Here is a 19,823-nt window from a genome sequence, read left to right on the forward strand (position 1 = left end):
GTGGCTGGAAACATATCCACCAGGAATTATAAGGAATCCATTTCTCACTTTGCTATCTACAGTATCTGGATTTTAAAATTTTATTTGTACAATGGGCAGGTAGCACTCTCTGATCACAAAGCAAACAAGCCTATTTCAAAACCTCTCCCATTATAAATTTGCAATTTTATGATTTATTTTTAAAGGTGGCTTTTTCTCCACTTTCTATGTGAATTTTGCTAGTCTGACTCTGTGAGAGCCAATGTCTTGGGACCCTGCTGTACCTCCCCAACAAAGACACTCTGTCTGCTGCCTACATCACTCCAGTTTGCCCATACAGAAATACAGGGTTAATGGCTGGTCTGGGTCACAGCCAGAAAGTGGAGGGTTAAGACTCACGTTCAAGTTTCCTCACTCTAAGCCTCATGTTCTTTCCACCATGGGAACTGACCATCAGGAAGTGACAATCATCTCTCTGGGCTCAGATTCATAATATGAAGGTGTGCAATAGGTGACCTTTAAGTTCCTGCCAGCCCTAGCTTTTCATGACAAAATTTAAAGTGCATCATTAACAATATTTGTTCAAGATCTGTATGGGGACTACGGATTCTACCAAATGCCAAAAAAGTCCATATGATCATGAAGTCCAGTTTTCTTGCTTTCCATTTCTACTTCCTATCTTATGTATAAATACCAAGGTATAAAATGGCCGTGTGTTTTATTTTCTCTTTCAAAATCCCTTATCAATGCTAAGCAAAGGGATTTGGAAACTCATTATGCATTTCCCCAGAAGCTGCAAAGTTGTGAAATTCACCAGGCTTGGGGCCTCCCAGGAGAATGAGCCCTGATTGGACAAGACAGCTGTTTGCAGCGATTGTTCGAGGAGTTCTCAGAAATAACGGAGAGGAGTGGCGACCCAGTTCCGAGCTTCCAGCTTCCTGTTAGGGCCCACATCCAGTGGCCATAGATGACATCCCACGGGGTTTTCTTCTTCCTTGGCCACAGAAAGCACTTGGAAAGCTGTGCTCAGCCAGCTGGGGAGGTCACAGATGTCACAGCCCAGCCTAGGGCCCTGGGGGACTCAGAAGGAACAAAAACCAAATTACTGCGAAAAACAGAGTTTCAAACTGAATAGAGATCAAAGAGATTGAGTGAAATGGCCTTTACTTAACTGTCGGCTGAAGTCTGTGTAATTAACTGTGTGACACACCTGCGCAGGTGGCCCCCCCCCCCCCCCCCCCCCCCGCCAACAACCCCTTGCAGCAATTGGTCAGAGGTCTTCCCCACGCAGTGGTGGTACCGCCTCTGGGACATGAAACTCCTTCTGCGATTGAAGATCCAGGACCCCATCTCAAAAAACTTCTTTTGAAAGACAAATCCTTATGAAACTGATCTGAGAGCTGATTATGTGTTAAAGGCACAATCCCAAACATCTCTCCTAAGTACCCGTGAGCGACTTCTGAAGGCTGAGGCACTGGTGAGGAGTTTCTGGTCCTTGCGCACTCTGCCACTTAACAAACCATTAAATGGAGCTAATTGCTATCAATATGTGGCCAGCTTGAAAACAACTCCGTCCTGCCCTTTGTATTCCCACACCTTCTCTTCAGCAAAAGGGAAGCAGATCAAGTGATGGAGGGGTGGGAAGGGGAGGCAGAGATTTAAGATGTGCATGTGCCGAGGCCCCATGAGGAATACGATCGTTATGTACCGCAAACGTGTGGGAATAAAAATTAAAAACTTAGAATCAGACAAAGGAGGTTATATCGCAGGTGCTACTCAGAGGCAGATGAAGGGAGACTCCCTCTGTCCCCACCTTGCAACACATCTGTACAGATCTTTCTTCTTTCTCCTCATAAAATTTGTATCCTCTAAGGAATATAATGAAGTTAGTCAAAAAGGTGTGTAAGACTTGTTCCTTTCCCTGTGGTCCCTCTTTCAGTCATGTTTCCATTTTTGTATCTCTTAGGACAGATAAGAGAGTCTTACTTTGCTGAGGCATGTGAAAGAGAAAGGGGTGATCTCCCCGTGTACCTAGCTGTAAATCTTCAAAGGATTGAAATCCAAGTGGTATTTATGCACAGTGGAGTACTATTGTGCCATAAAGAAGGATAGATTTAAGTCATTTGTAGGAAAATGGATGCACTTTGAGATCATAATGTTAAGTGAAATAAATCAGACATTCAAGCTTAAATACCATGAAATACCATGATAATAAACATGATTTCTCTTATATGAGAAACCCAAAGTATAAATTAAACAGCAGAATGAAAGCTAAATAACAGGAAAAGGGAAGACAGATTTTTTGCAAATGGGAAAGGGATGAAGAGGTGGAGGGACTGGGGAGGTGAAGGGGATGAACAAAGAATGAATGTGAACTGCAGATGTGCCTACCCTCCACTAGGAGTATGACCAGTGTGCACTGGAGACATGTGTTCTTAAAAAGACTATTTCTAAAGCGCTTAGCAGAGTGCTTGGCACCCAGCCAATGCCAATAAGCGTGAGTCCATACTTTTATTGTGATTTTATCCTTCTGGGTTCTGCCGCTTTGTTGCTGGGGAGGATGACAGAGCTTCCGCAGCCCAGATGGGGTCAGTGTAATCCACAACGGACCGCTGTGCTGTGTGGAACTTGCTCAGCCTGCCCTGGCTTCCAGGACTGGTAACTAGAAAAGAATGCATTTAGCTTTCCTCATCCTTGCTAATGGGAGTCAGCTGAAATAGCCTGGGGATTATAATTTTAGGAACTCTGACAGGAAAGGTTTGCAAAACTGTGGACAAACACAAGCTTCCTGAGAGGCCACAGACCAGGTGACTTTGCTGGGATGTCTAGTCAATCGGGGAGATGGTGAGGGAAGAGTGTGTTTGCTGGGCACCCGCGGGCATCTCATCTTCCTGTCCCTGGTCTCAGCTTGTCACAGGAATCAGCAATGGGATTATTATTTGATGTGTGGCCCAATTGCTACTTCCGGTCACACAAATAAAGCTCTAAGAAAGCGATTCTTCCTAGCAAGGCAGTCGACTTTTGTCATAAAGGAGCGTGTGCAATGGGTAAGTTGGAAGAGGTTTCAGTCAGTGCTAGGAATGATTCTTTTATATTAAACAAACAAAAGATGTTAAGGTGTTTTAGTGAGTACTCTTACCTAATGGAAAACAGGTTCTTTCAGTGAAAATGAAATTTTGATAAAAGGTGAAAAGGCAGTAGTTTATCCTGCAGATCTCTTCCTGCAGGTGTGCAGGCAGCTTATGCGTTGCAGCATTGTTTGTAGCACAAAAGATTGGAAATAATGTCCATCAACAGGGGAATAATAAAATAAATTACAGAAGTTCAGCAAGGGAATATTATGAGGACATAAAAAAGAATGAGCGAGCTCACTGGGTTTTATTATAAAGAAAGAGCAAGGTGCAAAGGAGTATTGTAAAAAGGTTTAGGGAAATTTTATACATATATTAATTCACAAAGGCAAAGTTATCTCTGAAAGGGTATAGGAGGAAATAGGAACAGAATGTTAGAGCTTAGGGAATTGACGGTTGGGGACAGACAGACTCGCTTCAGACACCTTGGCCCATGTTAATCATGAATCTGCGTGAATGCCCTTTCTTCTCTAGAAAATTGTTTTTTAATTTAAAAGAGGGAAGTACAGTAAAGAAAAGGCAGTGATGAGTTGGCCATCTCTCAGTGGAACGGAGAGAAAGCCAGGAAATCAGATAACATTGTTCTGTTTTCCTGAACCTTGTAATTTCAAAGATTTCTAGAAATATCCTTCAGGAATGTCAGACAGTCACGGTGCCATTAACGTCTCCGGCCACTCAACACCAGGTGAATCTGCGAGAATCATGCTGGGAATGCTACAGACATTTTTTCCATTTTACTGTAATTTTTTCTCACGCTGTCTTAGCAAACCCTTCATCAGAAGTTGAGCTCTCTGCAGCTAATCCGGTGAGCGTCCTGCCAGCGCCCACCTTGGGTCAGGGCCGCGGCCAGGGACTTCTGGATGCGGCCGGAAATCCGCCTCCCTCGCAGGGCTTTCCCTGGTTCAGGGCCAGCCAGCCTGGAAAGGGCACTGGGTAAAAACTAGGAACTTGTAACAAATGTTTCTTACTATGTCAGATACCACAGTAGCGAAAAACTGGTTGAGGAAGTACATTGGGAACTCTATCTTTGCTATTTTCTGTAAATGTACAATTGTCCAATAATAGTTAGATAGATAGATAGATAAATGATAGACTAAAATTAAGTGCTTGTTATCACCAATTCTATTAGATTTTCAAATTAAGAAAAAATTCTTTATTAAAAAATGATTTGCTTATTTTCTCTTTTTATAAACTATTTCTAGCTTTGTTTATTATTTTATTTTTTTCTGATTTACCCAGAATTGCTTCTTTCATATTACTTTAGAAATTAAAAGATTGGTTCATAACACTAACCTGATTAATCCAAATTCACTACCTTCTGTTCCACAACTTCCAGTGAATTGTTCAAAAACTGCCATTCGGAGTTGTTTTTCTGTCTTGTTTTGCTATCTTGGTATAAAAATCAGGTAAAGAACACAGTGTAAATATAATAGAGTGTGAATAACCTTTTCGCCCATTAGACTCATTTATTCTCTGAACTCATTTAATACGTGAAAGATGCCAATAAAATGAATAGATTGAGAGGTTGGTTGTGGAATCTCCCAAGTTGAACATTTTCCATTTATCTGTCTTTTGTGTTAATGTGAGCCCTAATTTTTTGTTTTTGTAAACTTTACAAACTTGGTGTTTTTGGTCTTTCAGATACAATCACACCTATATAAGAGAATCACACAAATTAAATTCATAATGAGGTAATTTTGAATTCAGAATAGCCAATGACTAATTTGGTGACATTCCACAACAGCCATATTATCTATACTTTTCTCTGTACATGTTTTCAGTTCTCACGAGCCTTAGAGAAGAACACACAATGGAATTCCGTGATCAGTAATAGACCAGGGCAAAGGGAATGAACTCATCTTGTAAAATACTACTTCCAGGTGGCTGGGGATGTAGCTCAGTGGCACCGTGCCTACCTGGCAAGCACAAGGTCCTGAGTTCAATCCTTGCTACTGCAAATAAATAAATAAAAATACTACTTCCAGGCTGAGGCAGAGTAAGCAGATCCTTTACCACCTATCAAATGTTTGGTTTTCCAGTGTCTGCTAGACCTTGAATTTCTGTTCCTGGGACAGCGCTGGACATTGATCAACAAAGGTACAACATCAAAGAGTATACAGCTGTTCTGCAAACTTTTGGCACACTTTTCTGTAAAGGGTCAGGTAGAAAATAATTTGGGCTTTGGGGACCATGGCAACTCTGTCACTACTCAGGCTCTGTCCCTGAAGATTGCCAACAGCCACAGGAGATAAACGGGTCTTAGGCTGCAGTCTGACAACCTCCTGACCCCTGTTAGTTTGTTTTGTTTTTAAATTGCATCTCCAAGCACATCACTCCACTCTGGGGACAGTGCCCAGGACTGCTTACATCTAATTAGAACTATTTATGTCTTGTGTGACGGTGACTTGGTTTCTTATGTTGTGTGGTAGAGACGCAGGCTTCGGGGCTGGAGAAATATGGTTGGAATTTCAGTACTGCCCCGCAGTAGCTGTGTGGTCTGGAAGCTTCCTTCTCTCATTTGTGGAATGTGGATAATAAATCCTACTTCAGAGCCATGTTGTAATGACTGAATGAGAATGGATGCCACACACCTGACACAAAGGAAATGCTAAAAAAATTATTTTTCTTCCCCAAACCTGCAAGAACATCCTCCTCTATGCATGGGGGAAGCGGAGAGCATGCCCAGCTTACCCACATACACGTGTAAACCCTTTCTCAGACCTCAGATATTGAAAATGAATTCTAATGAGCTTTAGTTTCAGATGATGCTATTTTAAAAAATCTGTCCTCAATTTCCAGGAATGCATTTTGTGCAGTTTTTGCAATCTCTCACATGCTAACCACAACCTGTCATCAAAGTGGCCAGAGGCTTTGATTCTGATGACTCGCAGGGAAGTAAAGCCAAACTAGAAAATATATGACCAGATTTTCCAGGGGCACGGAGCAAAAGAGATCTTAAAGAAAACAATTTAGATTTTATCGGATGCATGCTATGACCATATCTAAGCTTTTTAGAATTGGTTTTATTGTAAAAGTGCTTAGGGAATTTGCTTCCAGTGCCCTAAGTACTGGGTTGTAAAACAATATACTTGAAATTATTCCCCTTTGAAAAGTGTAATTAAAAATACAATACACAAGTGAAGCACTAGTGGTGGGAAATACGTTCATAGCTGGAGAGTGATTTGGTGTATTTCCTAACTTGTGTAAACATACTTAGATACTATAGAATTGAATGTATTTAGCATTAGATTTTTAAAGTTGGGGAATATTTCATTCTTTCTGTATTTAAAAAAATGTGCTTCCTCACTAGGAAAATTATTGTGCTCAATATTAACACGGCTATTTAACATGTGTAAAGCACTAATATCTTCAAAGAAATAGTGTAGTGCAAAAGCAATACAATTTTGGGAAACAATAAGCCACCCAACAGCTGGGAGAAATTATTTTTTCACGCAGATTTGAAGATTGGATGTCTTAGTCATGGAGTCTTCTCCTTGATTATTGGCATCAGTACTCTGATATGTGACTCACTACATTTGTTTCTGTGTTCATTTATTCATTTACTCAATGCATATGTGTTAAGGCACAAACAGTATATGAAGTGTTAGGAATATATTTTTTCAGGGGCAAATAGATGAGTTGATTACAATATATTTTCTAAACACTATGGTACAAATATGTAGCAAGATTTCAAAGAGCAATGAAGAGGTAAAGACTGAGGCTCCAAGGTGCAGACAGGAGTGTGGGAGGGAAGAGTGTCGTCAGACAGGCTTCCCAGAGAATGCAAACCATGCTTGGGCTAGGTACGGATGTTGCTGACGGTGTTGTGAGGATGAGAAAACCAGGAATTGTAGACATGGTGGACCATGTGATCTAAATCAAAGGAGCACACACGTGTTCTTTGCATCTGAGTGTATTCGTGAGTAGTTTGATGCAGGTGAAACATGACATCGGAGTGATGGGGGATGGAAATCTCTTGGCATAATACAAGGCTTGGTCCTTAATCTAGTTGGTCAGTGATTTCTTGTCTATCGTACTAGTTTTTCTCTATAAAGTCTACAAAGTCTGTTTTCAATGGCCAAAAATCCAGATGTACAAATACAGATGTGTTTGTAGGTTTAAGCGCAGACATACCTCTTACCTTGGGTGACTGGAATTTATTATAAGGATGAGTTCTACTCAGGAGACTGAGGCAGGAAGATTATAAGTTTGAGACAAACCTGGGCAACTTAGTGAGATCATTTAAAATTAAAAAAATAATAATAAAAGGATGGAGATGCAGTTAGGTGCTCCCTGGGTTCAATCCCCAGTACTGCCTAACTAACTAACTAACTAAATAAACAAGTATAGATTGTCGGGAGCAATGCTACATAATTTTAGGGTAAAATCATTTGGTTAGCTTAGTTCTCCTGCCTACAGCCCAGCTATGGAATTCCAAGACATAATTCCATTTTGGCCTCCGGTCACAACTGAGACCTCAATGATCCGGTGGTGCTGTGATTCTCCAGGGCAAGAAACATTCTGGAAGTTGAAAACATCCTGGGAGGAACAAACATCTACTCAGTTCCTCATTGCTCTTGGATTGTTACATCTTATTTATGCAGGATGTACTGAACTCTCTGCAAGTCATTTGTTACATTTCTTTCTCCTGATGTACTGAGTACTGAATAAAAGGTGTAGTAAACTGGGGCCTTTTGTCTTTGTCGTCCAGAGCAGCACTGATCAGAACCAAAGCTCAGCTTCTCAGTCTCATTTTTCTACCTTTCCTGTAATTCGCCTTGTGCTGCCATGGCTCGCAGGAGACTAGGACTCACTGCAGAGGCTCTGGTAACATCCCCTTTCCCTGTTACCTACAGTAGATTAGGGGGCAAGTAAGTACAGAACTATTTGAATACAACAATCAGGCTGCATTAGAACTGGAGCATTGTTCATTCATCTCCAGGATTATATAGCAACTCTGGTGCCCCAAAAGCAATGCTAGGGTTGTCATCACATGGAACCGCATTCATTCTTCCTGCACAAGTTCCCTTCCATTCATTTAATTCAAGTTCTCTCTCCTCTCTCTCTATTTATTTACTTACTTGATTTTTGAGAAAGCATCTCACTTTGTAGTTCAAGCTGACCCTGAACTTACTATGTAGCCCAGGCTGGCCTCAAACTTGTGGAGAATCCTCCTACCTCACCTTCCCTAGTGCTAGGCTATCCCTCTCTGCATACTTCTGTGCAGAAAAGCAGTAACAGGTGGCCCAGGCATGCTGCTCTCAGATCTGTTTACCAGGTTGGCATCTGGGAGCTTGGCGTTCAGGGGGTTTGTGGCCACCCCTGAAATGCTGAGTCCCCCACTGTAGCATAGTCCATGCTACATACTGCTGTCATTCAGGTGGCCCAGGGCCTTGGCGTGTGCCCGAAGAGGGTGCCCGTGTGCCCAGGCCTTAGTACAGACCCTGGGCACTGAGTCTGCAGCGAGCTTCCTGGGAGGCAGCCGCTCCTACCTGCTGTCCTACCCACTGCTGGAGGAGCCTCGTTAGAAGGAGACTCTTGGAAGCTGGTGCTGGTTTCCTCCAGACTCTGCCCCCAGTGCCTTTTCCCTGTGATGATTCTGCTGTTCCCTGTCACTGTCCCAGCCTAGGGAAAACTCTACATCCTGCTCGTCATCAAACCTAGGGGTTGGTGGTGAGGACTGCCACATAGCTTTGCTTGGGACTCCGCAAGGAAGCTCACCTTACTCACAGGACACCACCCAGTCCTGATGCTCTGATTTCCGGCTGCCTCTCATCTTCATCTAATATCACCCCCCAAATACTCCCTAGTTACCAGTTCCACTAGATTCCTTGCTGGTCCTCATTCCAAGAATGTTCTAATTCAAAGCTTTTCACTTGCATTTCCCTCTGCCTGTGCCTTTGCTCCCAGATATCTGCCTGGAAGTCTCCCTCACCCCATTCTTACCTCCACACATACCTACTCTCTTCTCCTGTGGAAATACTAGCATACCGATTTAAGGGGGAGGCACATAGCCCCCAGACATAAAGTCCACCTGGCTTGCTGATGGCTGTGGTTCTGTGACTAAGTACAAGCCAATAGCATAAAAGCAGAAGCCAGGTTTTTTTGTCTGAGCCCAGCCATATTGGATTTTTTCTCACTTGAAGTTGGCGCTAATCCTACTAATGTAAATCCTAATCTCTACTCACTTTGAAGTCAGGCACAGAGTGACCTCGTTCAAAACATAGTACCACATGAGCTTCATTTTGTGGGCATAACCAGAAAACTGACCCGTAGAATATTGTCCTATGGGAAATCTCAGCTGTGGAAAAGCACTGTAGTAATGCTCTCTGGTGAGTCACATGATCTTGTGTCCACACACTTTTCTGCAACTCGATGTAGTTATCTTCCATCAAAAGGCAGAGATAGGAGACCGAAAGAAAAAGCAAAGGTTATCTCTTCACCCTTTGTATCTGAGTGATACTGGCTTTGCCCAGTGGAATGGGACAGAGGTAACACTGCAGTTCTAGAGTCTAGGCCTTAAGACATGTCTAGGCCTTAAGACAAGTCTAGGCCTTGAAACTTCTACTCATCTTCTTGGAAGCCTGAGGTCATCAAGCTGTGAAGCTGGTGAGGCTTACAATAGCATGGAAGACCCTGTGGAGAACACGTAGGCACCCAGTGCAGAGCCAGGACCAGCTGGCAGCTCTGTGAGTGAGGGCTTCTGTTAGGGTCTGGAAGGGATATTCCCCCCAAATCTTGTGTGTCCAAAACTGGGGCTTGCGGAAGTGATGAGATCATGATGGCCCTGACTTCAGTGCATTAACTTAATTGATTTACTTATAATTTGACGGCTATCGAGAGGTGATGAAGATTTAAGAGTAGAGCCTAGTGGAATGGAGTGGGTAACAGAGGGCGTGACCTTAGGGACTCTATCTCGTCCCTGGCCCCTCCTCTCTGGCTCTTTCTCGAGCTCAGCTTCCTGGTTGCCAGGACCTAAGCAGCCTTCCTCTGCCGTGCCCTTTCGCCATGATGTTTCTGCCTTGCCATGGGCTGACAGACATTAGAGCCAGCTGACTCTGGACTGAAAACTCAAACCACAAGCCAATATAAACCTTTACTACTTTAAGTTGTTTTTCTCAGGAATTTGGTCACAGTGATGAGAAAGCTAACTGACATACCTTCTTAGACGTTTGGCCTCAGGTAAGCTGTCCCATGACAGATGACTTGAACAGATGAGTGCTTGCAGGCGAGACCAGAGTCACTCCCAGGTGAGCAGCTGACAGAAATATGAGGGCAAAGAGTTGCTGTTTTTAACTCAGTTTTGATGAGGATTTTTGTGCAGTACCTGAAGAAAAAAAAAGCCTGAAAGTGAACAGCAATTTAATTAGGATTAGAAACTTCTAAAAGGAACTACACAAGCTTTAGCTTACTACTTTTAACATTTAAAATGAGGATCATAAACTTTCAATAATAAGGAAAAAAGAAGAAAAGGAGTAGCATCAGATGGTGAAAGGAACATTGGATGAGAAATTAACAGAATTGGGTTGGACACCCCCTTCATTAACTAGTTTTATGACCTTAAAAAGTTGCCCAGCCTCTCAGTGTCTGACTTCCTCAGGGACAGTATGAAGATCACTCCACTGCTTACTCATTCATTCAGGAAATTTCCATCACTCCTTACTGCTGGGAACCGTTATCATGAGGGCTAATATGATAGGAGATATTAACTTTCTATGTACATTTTTCTGCATAATTTGCTTTTAAAAAACATAAAATTTTCTTTATGAGCAGCAAAAATAATAATAATAAAGGTGTTATGGAATTTGAATTGTGTCCTTCCTAAAATCCTTATGTTGAAGCCTCAAATCCTCAATACTTCAGAATATGACTATATTTAGAGACACAGCCTTTGAAGAGGTGATTAACATAAGTTTTAAATTAAAATGTCCTAATGCAAAATGACTAGTAGATTTCCTTTTTCTTTCTTTCTTTTTTTTTTTTTTGGTACTGAGGATTGAACTCAGGACCTTGTGCTTTCAAGGCAGGCATCGGCACCATTAAGCTAAATCCCCAGCCCCTGGATTTCCTTTTTTTGAGACAGGGTCTCACTCTGCAGTTCAGAATGGCCTTGGACTCAGTATGTAGCCCAGACTGGCTTGGAACTCATGGCGATCCTTCTGCCTCCACCTCCTGAGTGCTGGGAATACAGGTGTTCGCCACCACATGTGGCATGGATTTCCTTATAAGAAAGGAAATTTGGACACACACAGAGACCAGGAACCCACGTGCACAGGGTTAATGCCACGTGAAGCCATGGTGACATGCTGGCTCTTGGCAAGTGAAAAAAGGAGGGGTAAAAACCCAGTCTACTGACTCCATGATCTTTGGCTTCTAACCACTGGAACAGTGAGGAAATCCACTTCTCTTGTTTACTCCAGCCCATTTTTAGTATTTTGTTGTGGAGCTCCTGGCAAACTAATAAAGACTGTTATGGCTTGTGTCTAGATGTCACCCCAAAGCCTCATGTGATCTTAGGTGGGGCTTTTTCAGAGGTGACTGAGTCTAGGATGTGTGATTGATTCCTGGTGCAGTGCTAGGCCCGAGGGCACTAGGATTAAGGGTGTGAGTTCTACCTGCCCTAAGTAGTCTGGAGAAGAAGGGGGTAGAAAGACTTCTCTTGCTGCTTTTGCAGTCTTCTACCACCATCAACTGTTGCCCCTCTGCCATGTGCCACCCTGCCTTGAAGCCAGCTGATTATGGACTGAACCTCTACAAACTGTGAGCTAAATAAACCTTTCCTCCTTTAAATTTGGGTGTCAGTATTTTGTCTCAGCAATGAGAAAAGTAACTAACACAAAGATATTTTCATATGGAAAAAGAGTTAATGTGTTTAATGAGGTCATGGTCCATACTCCCCTCTGCTCAAGTTCAAGAAAAAGAAGAAGGAAATGCATCATCTATGTGGCTGTGTTGTGGCTAAGGGGATGTAAGTGGAAGAAATGTGTAAGCTGAAGCTCCGTGTAATTTCTGGGTCATCTCCACCATAAAAGGTAAGTCACCTGCCTCAGAGTCCCTCTCTTTCTAGGGGTCGGAACACTGAATGTGGACGACCCAGCTTTGCCCATGAAGCCACCTTAGAGAAGGACAAAGGGGAAAATGGAAGCAATCTGGCTCCCTGAGTACTGCAAAGAGGACCCCAAGAACCTGTACTGCTCACCTTGGGACGTAACCGGAGCAAGAAGGGAGGGAGCTTCCTTCTTAAGTGTCTGCATACACATGTTTGCACTTCGGTGTTGTTTCTTTGGGCTGCTACCCCTTTACCCTAATGAACAGGATCCATCTCTTTCTTAATTTCTCAATGTTTGCTTTCCAACTTCCCCTTCAAAGTTTCCATGGCGCTCCTATTTATCTCACCTACGTGGGATAGATGACCTAGCTGGTAGGGCACCAGAGAGACACTTGTGTGATATTCTCCTACCTAAATGTTGAATAACCCTAAAAGGAGAAGCCAGTTACCTCTCACTGCTCTCGCCTGGTTTCTCACACAGATCTCCGCCTTGCCCTCTTTGTCCTACTTGGAGAGAACAGCAACCTTGCCCTTCATGGTTTGGCCTTGCAACCAATGGGCATGGCCCACCAACAGGACTTTCCACCCTACCTGCCCCATTTCCCTTTTCTGTCTTCTGAGAGACCCTTGCCTCAGACCAAAAAAAAGAAAATCTGGTAAAATAATGTAGATGATTAAAGAAGGTTTATACAAGGTGGGGTGGAGGCTGGTCTTGGCCTTATTAGATGCTGAAAGATTATAAATACATAAATAAAAAGTAATTAAAGCATAGTACATATTGAGAATAGTCAGAAATCAGTAAACTAGAAGATAACATGTAAGTAGAGTTCTTAAAGTAGAAAGGGATAGTAAGATTTTAAATAAACTGCAAGTCTGAGGAAGAGTTTTTAAAAAATAAATAACACTGGGAAAATAACTTTTTGATGGACATTGTATTAGAGATTTGCATCACAGCATATATAGTGATAGATCAATGATTTAAATATTCAACCATAGCGAATTGGAAATGAAATAGAAGAAAGACTGTATTATTCCTTTATGATGAAGGGACTACCTCAAGCAAAAAAAAAGCAATGGAATAAAATATAGGAAAAATAATGGAGTTGACCATTTCAAAATACAAAGTTTCTAAAACACAGATAAAAGGAAAGGGCAAATCACAGTCTGGAAAGTTTGTACAACATACATTGCAAAAAATTGGGTTACTATCATTTGTCAAAATTCCAATACTGGTTACACCAGACTCGGCCTGTCTGTCCTACACCCTCACAGATGGACGCGTCTGATGAAAGACACAAACCATGTGGACTGGCCTCACTTTACACTGGCTGCCGAATGCCTTCAAGTATGACTTCAGTCCACATCTAAGATCGTAACGTGTTTTCCTAGTTCATTTGCTCTCCCAGAGTTCCCAACCACTGTCTCATACCCACTTCTCACGCTTCAAAATTCTAGCACCTCCTCCCCATCCTCTCTCTAAACTGATGATCTTGCTTACAGCACTTGGAAGAGTAACGATCAGAAGAGAGCTGCCACACACAATCAGAAGAGAACTCACCACCAAATCAGCCAGAAGAGCCATCTGTCTCTGTCCCCTCCACCCCTGCAAGGGCTCTAGCTCCTGTCCCCTGTCCCCTACTCAAGGGCAAGGATGTGTCTCTAGCAATATGACCTCCACCCCTAACTGGGTCATGCTCTTCAGCCTAGTCATTATTTTTCACGTTTCTCCCCAAGTCATTACCCTGTTTCTCGGCTCTCCTTTGCAGCAAGCTTCCCAGAAGGAGCTATCCATACCTATGTTGCCTGGCCCAATTCCTGTACTCTTGGCTCTCTCTCCAACTCAATTCATTTAAGCGTTCATCCTCCACCAACCTCAGGGCAACTGCTCTTGTCAAGGTCACCAGTGGTCTTCATTTTTGCGAATCTCCATGGTTGATCCTCAGTTATAGCTCACCTGATCTATCTGCAGTATCAGACACGATTACCCCTTCTCTCCAGAAATATCAGACTCACTCTTTATCCAGCATACTACTGTCCTTCCTGTGTTCTTCTGGCCCATTTTTTAGTGGCTAAAATTGTCCCTGTCTTTCCACCTTTCCCCAAACTGCTGCACGTGATGTCCTCCCCATTTCAGTCAATGACACCATCTTTCTAGCTGTCCAGACCAAGATGCTGGGAGCCATGCTGGCGTCTCCTCCTGTCACACTCAGCAGACAGTGGTCCCCATGGTGGTTCCAATTTCCACATGGATCCAGGTGCTGATTACACCTCACCATGGTGACTGCTACCACCCTGGGACATCCTGGACTGTGCCAGTGGATTAATCCAACTCCTGACAGATTTCCCTGCTTCCATTCCTGCTGCTTTTGCTCTGTTAGGACTGGTTAGGTCAGGTTAGCATGTCATAGTGTTACTCAAAACACTCCAACAGATGCCCATCTCCAAGTAGAGGCCACACAAAGTCCTCACGCATGAATGTGTGATGTGTGTCTCCCAAGCCCACCAGCTTCTAGACTCTCTCCTCCTTCACTGCTTCAGCCACAGCAACCTTCTTATGGTTCCTGAAAAAGCCAGACCCACTTGTATCCTGGTAGCTCTCCCTCTGCCGGGCTGCCTGAACCCAGGGAGGTGGCCACAGGGTTTGTTTGTTTCCTCCTTTGTATCTTTATTCAAATGTCACCCTCCCTGACCACTGTCTGCAGCTCTACCTGCGAAACCACACTCCTTCCTTGTTTCATTAGTATCCATTACGTGTAACGCTACCACATCTAGTACACTATAACATTTTAGTTATTTTATTGACTGTCTGCTTCCTAAAAATATAAACTCTATGAAGTCAGGGAGTTTTGGATTTTTTACTGATATAGTCCCCAGTGCTGCCCCATTATCAGTTGCTCAAGAAAAATGTGTTGAATAAACTAATGAGTTATATTTAATGCCTGTACAAAGGTGAAATAGGGATACAAATCTCTTCAAAATTCCAATTTAATTTGATAATATACATTATCAGAAGTCTGAAATTGAACTCAGTAAATTTTACACCCAAGAAATTTATCAAACAGTTTCCCCAACTACTATAGGGCAAACACTGTTCCAGAGTATTAATAGGTATTTGGAAAACGAAATTATTCTGAAAAAAAAAAAATCTCTTAACCTGCTGTGGTTCTGAGTTGATTATACACAGTTATTACCTGGAGAGCTTTAAAAAATGTTGGGGTCTTCATCTGCTTTAATTGGTGTGGATGGGCTGTCTCTCATTTCATGCTATTAGCAGGCCTTGGTGATTTCCGAGATCCTTTACTTCATTAAGAGCTACTGGTGCTCATTCTGTCAACATCTCCCGGTTTGTATTTTTTTTGTACACAAAATGATGGGTTTGAGCATATGTGGGATGCTCGTGTTCATCTGAGAAATGCTCTCAATTAGGGGTTTGTATGGGAGCATTTACTATTTCTTCCTGGTGACTTACTGTGGTGTGTGTGCTTGCGTGTGTAAAAGCTGAACTTTACATAGAGTCATCCACTCCAACACGTGTCAGGCTCAAGGTCAAGGTCTCTCACACACTTTTTCTGGACCTGTAAGGGGCAGGGATCTGAAGCTGGGTGAGCTGGGCTTTTACTCTTCTCTTCTGATGCTTTCTATTCGTGTATTTTTACACAGGACCCTGGGAAACACTCAACAAACAGTAGTAACTCTGAAGCACCTAGGGGTGGAGCAATTTCTGGGTTCTGAAGGACCTCTGACCCTACAGAAGCCTTCTCATCCTCTCTTTTTACATGTGAGTTGTAGCATTTCTTACAGTATCCCTTTAAGGATGAGGACCACTAATATTTCCTCCAATTAAATAAATCTTTCATCAATAAAGAAATGCTTTATCCGTCTCTAGTTCACTTGGCAATAGTTATTTTATTTAAATTTTTTTCATAAACAACAAATCCAGGCAACTATTCAGAGGCATGGTACACTTTAAAAAAGGTTTTTAGAATTTAGAAGCCAAAATTGTCCATTCTATCTGAAAAGATGATGTAATTGACTTTCAATCACCCATTTAGGGATCTGTGTCTTTCCAAGAAAAACTACAGTGATTCTTCCCCAGCAGATTCAGTGTGCAGATGCTACTGCACTTAACACTGTCAATTCCAGAACATTAAAAACTCCAGTTAACCATTTTGATAATCCAAGAAAGAAACAGTTAGTGTATGTCTGTTAGTTTTAAATCCCAGCTCCTTAACTTACTATAAAGTGAGAACAATCACTTCACATACATTATGCAATTCTTCTAAGTGTAAAACTCCTGCATGTAGCAGAAGAAACTCATCAACAGAAAATTTATTTTCTCTCCTACTGATACATACAATAACTTTTTCTTCAAAGCAAGTTATTTGTCCTAAAAAGTGATTTTCTTTGATTATCTAAATGCTTAATTGGGTTTTTGAATGCTTGGTAATCATCATTTGGTTGCTATTGTTGCTTTGGGTTAAATCTTTTTTTTTTGTAATTGAAAAAAATTTTTTGTTATTTTTGAGACAGGGTCTTGCTATGTAGTTCACGCTCATCTTGAACTATGTAGTCCAGGGTGTCTTTGAACTTTCAGCAGTTCACCTGAGTGCTGGGATTACAGGTGTGTGCCATTAGGCCCAGCTCAGTTAAATCTTTTTAAAGAGATTAAGACTTTTTTTTTTTACCTTGCCCATTATGTTACAAAGTGGATTATCTCTGTAATGTGGGAACACTGTGGTTCTTATTAATTTTTTATTGTTAAATTTTACCAGACAAACCTTCAGGTATGAAAAGACATTACTTGGTAGGGGCTGGGGATTTAGCTCAGTGGTTCCACTGCCTGCCTCGAAAGCTAAGGACCCGAGTTCGATCCCCGGTACTAAAAAAAAAAAAAAATTACTTGGTGAGTTGTTTTATTGGAATATTTTAAATAGACAGTGCAAACAAAGTGAAAATGAACTTGGTAATGAGATAAACCTTTAAACCCGAGAGTGAGCATGGGATCCGGATGCTGGACAAAATTTAGACAAGCCTTTATTAATGAGGACCCAGATAACCAGGGTCTTTGCCGTACAGGATTCTGGCAGATGTCCTGCTGTAGTATAGTACTGGGACTCACTAAGCAACCCCCTTAGGCAGTTGTGTTGAGATTCCATGCATAAAGTAAGGAGTCTTAGAATAAATTTATGTTTTGGCTGTAAAAAATGAAGACTCCCAAAACAAACAGCTTTAGAAGAGGACTATGAAGTAATCTTACGGGCCGGGGATTTAGCTCAGTGCTTCCCCCGCCTGCTTTGCAAGGGAAAGGTCCCGAGTTCAATCCCTGGTACCAAACAAAACAAAAAACAAAGATGAAGTAATCTTACACACATGCTGACAAATCAGTAATGTAATCATTTTCCCCTAACTGGGTGGGCCGAGTGGCACTTACTTCATTGAAGGAAAGATTACTATTAGGGAAGATTATGTACATAGCAGCAGTTCTCCTGGATACCCCTTTCTGTTTTTGTTAGCCACTACCTTTATACCTTTGAGTGATTTGGGAGTAGGTGAACCACCTAACCTGAGCCGAAGAGCTCCTGTACTGCCCACATTATCTTGTTTTTCAACACTGTCTTTTGTTTTCCTGAATGAGAAAGCACAGGGCTGCCGTTTCCTTTCTGAGAACTGCTGAGTGGGTAGGAAGTAAGTAGATGTTCAGCTGAGTTCTGGGGGAGGGCAGAACGGGTAGGGCTGGGTGCTCACTTCTGCGGAAGCTTCTGGTTCCTCTTTATAAAACATCGGTGTAACTGTTCTAAGCAGCACTACCTCATCCTCTTTCTCGAGAAAATGAGAATTCAGGGTGGCTACATTTTTTTTTTTTTTTTTTGCTCAAATTTGGCCACAAGTCTGTTCAACATCCTTAATTGGTTCCTATCTATTGTTCGTCTTTTAAAAAGCTCATCAAACCTTTATAAAGATCTAAGTATTGGTTTTAAGATCTGACTTAAGTATTGCTTCTGTGAGAATGTTTTGCCTACATTTAAAAATGTAGCTCTGAGGGGCCGGGGATTTAGCTCAGTGGTTCTGCCGCCTGCCTCGCAGAGCAAGGACCCGAGTTCGATCCTCGGTACCAAAAAAAAAAAATGTAGTCTGTAGCTCTGAGGACAATCCAAGGGAAATGTCAGATAACCAAGGCAGAATCCAAGTTTCTTATCTGGGTTGGAAGATGGGATCCCCGAGGCTGGGCCCTAGGCCTGCCTAATGGCATGGTGTGTTTTCATTTGATGTTGAAATCAAGCTCATTACTTTACACCACATTCCCGCACTTAGAACTTAACTATGAAATTAAAACTTCTGCTTCCTTAAGAATGTCTTGTCTCTCATTAATGTCATGATTGTTTTAAAAACTATTTTCTAGGGGAATAGTACATTTATGCTGCTTGTTTGCGGATATTTAAGAAGTGGTGGTTTATCTAAAAATATTTAGAAAGGAGAAAATTTGCATACGTTTCCCTACCGGATAGTTAACTAGAGGATTCTTTAAAGCCCTACTATATATCCTACTGCTACTTTATTTCTTCAATCTATTTTGGACTCTTAAAAATTCCACCACTGCAGTTTAAGTCTAAAAATTACTTACCCTGGGGTGAAGACTGCCTAGATTCAAAAATTTAGTTGGCGCCTCTCCAGCTATGTATCTCTGGTGAATTTCCTTATCCGTAAAATGCGGGTTAAAATTAGCACTCATCATATAGAGTTGAGGAGCGGATTCAACAATCACAATTTAAGCTATTATTCCTTTTAAAATAGAAAATCGAAATATTGTAAAATCGAAATATTAACCCTCTATCTACTATTTGCTAGGTACTAGTGGGACAACTGTGATCCAGTTTCATCTACACGGCAGAGATCTTGGTTTTACTGTCCCGGTGACTAAATTACAGTTAGGAAGGTTGACCAGTTGTCCTAAGAGTTCAAGCCGGGGTGGTCTCCAAGTACACGTACTTTTTTTCTTCAGGTTATGTCTGTTTCTCGTCGCTGTTGTATGATTAATTCCTTTTGGTTGTATAAAAACAGGCGCAAATTAAGAGAAAACTCGCGGGGACGGGTTAAGAAAATCGAGAAGTCTGCAAAGGAAGTGAACGAATTTCCTGTCTACTTGCTCGGTGTAACCGAGGGAAAAGTGGTCGATCAGAGCCTGTTTACAGGGGCTGTTCAATCACCAGCGAACGACCTCCTCCTTCTGGATCCCAATTTAAAAGTGCCTACAATGTGGAAGCTGAATTCGTTTCCAGGTTCCCCTCCGGCCCGAAAAGAAGTCCAGTCCCGCAGCCCCGGACGCGTTCACCATCCCAGCCTGTTCTGAGATCCCGACCAACCACCCAAGCGTGGCCCTGTTCCTACCCGCTCGCTCACTTTCGCACCCACCGAGTCCCAAATTCAACCGATCCCCGCGATCGCGGGCTAAAGGGCAGGGCGGGCAGCGCCGCAGAAAACGGAGAAGAACCCGGTACCAGGGATCCGCAGACGCCGGACGTGCAGGGCGGGGCGGGGCCGGATGACGTCACGCGGCCCAGCCGACAGCGGATTGGATGGCCCAGGGGGCGGGGCCCGCTCTGCCAGCCCGGGGGAGGAGCCAGGGGGCTGCGCGGGCGCCCTCGGCCGGTCCCGCCCCTTAGTTT

At 42.6% G+C, this 19,823-nt stretch overlaps 1 long non-coding RNA gene across 3 annotated transcripts; it reads right to left on the bottom strand.

Annotated features, from left to right (window-relative positions):
- Nucleotides 1-680: 680 nt before the first annotated feature.
- Nucleotides 681-19,812, bottom strand: LOC110346511 (uncharacterized). Of its 3 annotated transcripts, none has more exons than XR_002390605.2 (4): nt 19,546-19,810; nt 10,271-10,437; nt 4,404-4,499; nt 681-1,051 (listed from the first exon to the last, which is right to left on the bottom strand). It is a non-coding gene; the product is annotated as an uncharacterized LOC110346511 (long non-coding RNA). The 3 variants fall into 3 exon arrangements; XR_002390607.2 differs by having other exon boundaries at nt 19,570-19,809; XR_002390609.2 differs by lacking the exon at nt 681-1,051 and adding an exon at nt 1,251-4,027 and having other exon boundaries at nt 19,546-19,812.
- Between the last annotated feature and the right edge of the window lie 11 nt (nt 19,813-19,823).

This window comes from Heterocephalus glaber, unplaced genomic scaffold (assembly GCF_053883595.1).
Source record: "Heterocephalus glaber isolate CG9 unplaced genomic scaffold, H.glaber_assembly_v1.0 deba00001778, whole genome shotgun sequence".
NCBI classification, from domain to species: domain Eukaryota; kingdom Metazoa; phylum Chordata; class Mammalia; order Rodentia; family Bathyergidae; genus Heterocephalus; species Heterocephalus glaber.